The following is a 3,569-nucleotide window of genomic DNA, read 5'->3' as shown; positions in this document are numbered from 1 at the left end:
AAGTGCCAAATGGTAACTCATACATTCATGCAGTAACATATAAACAACTAAAAACTGTATATCACTTTAAGAATGCAAACAGAAACAGTCAAGAGATAAAAGTACCATTTATGACTGGTTCCACTCATAAGCTTCAAGCAACAATGATTTATCTCTCCTTGCTCTAACATCTACTAAGAGTACAGAAGTGCAACATCAGTAGCAGATATCAAATGCAAACATTAATAAACCTTGATCCATCCATTCATCAAAACCCCCTCCGAGGGTGCAAAAGTGCATGTTCTGAGGTCAAGTTTTTTGACAAATTTCTGGACCCTTCTCTAAATGCATGAGAAGGGTTTAAATACTGCTAACTAATTAAATTAATTACATAAATTTAGGATACGGTTTTAAATGACCGCCCTTCTGCTAAAGCAAAACTATTTCTAAAAATTGAATCTAATTCCTAACCATTTCTGTATTTGCTCCTTAGTGCTGCAAGCATGCAACATTCACCTGGGAAGAGTCGGTTAGTCGCCTTCTGCTTTCGTTTGAGCTATGAAAATAGAAATAACAAGCGCTGGCACCACTTTCTGGTAAACTAGAAGATATTTTCGAGAATCTTCCTCTAGCTGGGTGTATTCACTGCGTGTATACTTGGTAATAACCCAAATTTCTCTCAAACTGCTTATGCTTTTGCTATTTCGGTTTCCGGTCTTGCGAATGACTGAACAAGTTAGGGATTTTGCTCTCTGAACAATTTTTTGCATTGAAAGCTGCCTCCGTTCTTTGTTCCAGGCTTTTCTGGTGTGTTTTCCTTCGTTAGCGCCTTTTTCTTTTTGCTTTACCCATAAGCTTCAGGATCTTTTGTAAACATGCTGCTTTTGTACGCCTTTGACTCTGAGTTTTGGATGGCCTATTGACATCAGCACCTGTTGAGTGATACTCTGGAATCTGTGGTCTTGTTGCATGCGGCATTTGTTTCTGAAGGGATCTCTTCTCTGCTCTCCGAGCATTGACGCTTTCTCCTTTTCCTTAGATGTTTCCTGCACATTGCTTCATGTTATTTCCTGTCTTACAGTTTACGCAAAGGAAAAGAGTAATGACAATAAATATTGACATGAAAGCTTTAAGCTCTTATGAATGCATAATCATGACACTCATAACGAACTGACTCTTCGAAAAACACACAACTGTCCTTCTTGAATATTTTGGCGTACAATCATTAATTTCTTTTAAGGCGCGCGCCCAATTTTGGTTTACGGACAGCTTTCCTTAAATACCGCGCCGAGGAAAATTTTCGATGGGTGATTTCTGCGATTCGCATCGCAGCATCGCGGATCGCGTTGTCAAGATGTGCCATCGCAGAAATTCATGATCGCATTTATCGCAAATCGCATTTATCGCAGATCGCGCTTAGTCATTCAATCATTGTGTGTTGCTTACGCGATGTTGCGATATGCGACGTCGCATATCAGCCGTCGGAGATTTCTTAAGATTTTTCTTTTAAGAGCGCTTCATAATGTATGCGATGCGATGAATTTCGCGTCGCTTCTTCGCATTTTATTATGCTCATAAGAAAACGTTTCATTCTCTTCTCGCGATGCGATACAGCTTTAAGGAGTTGAAATACAAAAATTTTCATAAAATGTTTTTTGGATTTTTTATTAAGGGTCCCCATTTGCTTGGTGTTTTTGCTAATACCAAACAAATAGGGGGGTTGTTGGTGGCCAAAACAACTTCATATGAGGACATATTATGTTGATTTCATCTAGTGTGTCTTATGTCTTCTTGCATCCTTTCAAAGGAGGAGATTTTTTTTCTCTTGATCATACTTCTCAAGATAGAAGAAATGGTCCTAGTTACCCGCAACCATATGAAATTACATTATAATATTAAACACAATCATAAAAACCTTATTGTACATTCAGGTCATCGAGGCTGCTTCAAGCAAGTTCCTTGATTGAAAAGATCTTGAATCCCTTGATCTGATTCATGTCTTCACACCATCATCTCATGGATTCCATAAGTTGGAGTTCTTGTTGAAACACTGACTTCCTCTCTAGATTATTGAACCCTACTATGAGGATTACATTCGAGAATTTTGAGGATCTTGTATATCCCAAATTGGCATATGTTTCCTTTTTGACTTGATGTATGATGAGCCTTGTCCTAGATGACTTTTTTGTTTCCTTCAATGTCCACCAAGGTTCCCAAGGGGTATATCCTTCATGTTTTTTCTATCATGGATTTTTCTCCTTCATGTTTCCCATGGTGATGTAACGAGCTCTTGTTTCTAATGCTTTCATGATGCTACGATACATCTTATCATTGTCATATCATAAGCTTATGATAGGGCCCTTTTGTGAGGGATAGTATCCCAATAACTGTTATGAAACCAGCTCACAAAAAGATAGAAAAGATAGAACAACACCTTACAAATAAGCCTCTTCGAGGGTGAAACCTCGTTTACATTACACAAATGAACAATTCGTAGATGATTCAAATGACAAAACCTCCTTTCTATATATAGGAGTCTAAGGGATCACAATATAACCAAAACCGACCTAAAAATAATAATATAAAGGCACAATAATAACAATATGGGGGAAATGGGGGCACAACAATAACAATAAGGGATACAACGACAATAATAATGGGGGAATCACTAGTATTATAGGGACCTAACATGCCCATCTCCTTCAAAAAAAAAATTGTCCTCAACACTTGAGTAGTTTTGTATGCTTCTGTATAAAATTCTCATCCTCCCATGTGGAATCTTCAACAGGTAAGTTCTTCCACTTTATGAGATACTCTGAAATTGATAGATTTCGTAGCTGTCGAGTTCTTGTTTCTTTGATTTCTTCAGGTTCCAATATTATTTCTCCTTCCTCATCAAGTTCTGGCAATATTGTTTGAACTGGAAGCTTGTCACCTATAACCTTCTTTAAGCATGAAACATGGAAAATTGGGTGCATTCGGGAAGCTGCAGGAAGCTCCAATTTGTATGCCATAGTACCTATATTTTGCAACACCTTGTAGGACCATAATACTTTGGTGATAATTTATTATCCTTCTTAGCTTGCTTGAGGGACATTTTTTTATATGGTTCTAGCCGTAGGAATACCCAATCACCTACATCAAAACTTCTTTCGCTGCAATGTTGATCTGCGTGTTGTTTCATTCTATTATGCGCCAAGGTGAGATTATCATTTAAGAGTTGGAGAACTTATTGTTGATGCTCGATGTGATCTTCCACTGCTTGAACCTTAGAGTTTTCTCTTAAATATGATGTGATGGATGGTGGATGATATCCATAAAGTGCCATAAATGGGGTCATTTTTGTTGCAGTATGGAAGGAAGTGTTATACCACCATTTAGCCAAAGGCAACCATTTGACCCATTATGTCTGTTTATTAGATACAAAGCAATGAAGATATCCTTCCAAACATTTGTTTACTATCTCATTTTTCCCATCAGATTGAGGATGATAAGATGAGTTATGAGCTAACTGAGTACCAAGACAAGAAAATAATTATGTCCGAAAAATTCTAGTGAAAATGGGATCTTTGTCGCTTACAATAATATTT

Source organism: Pinus tabuliformis, chromosome 8 (genome assembly GCF_031772625.1).
Source record: "Pinus tabuliformis cultivar Carrire ecotype Pingquan chromosome 8, CPIR1, whole genome shotgun sequence".
NCBI classification, from domain to species: domain Eukaryota; kingdom Viridiplantae; phylum Streptophyta; class Pinopsida; order Pinales; family Pinaceae; genus Pinus; species Pinus tabuliformis.
Note: the sequence above shows the minus strand (reverse complement) of the source record.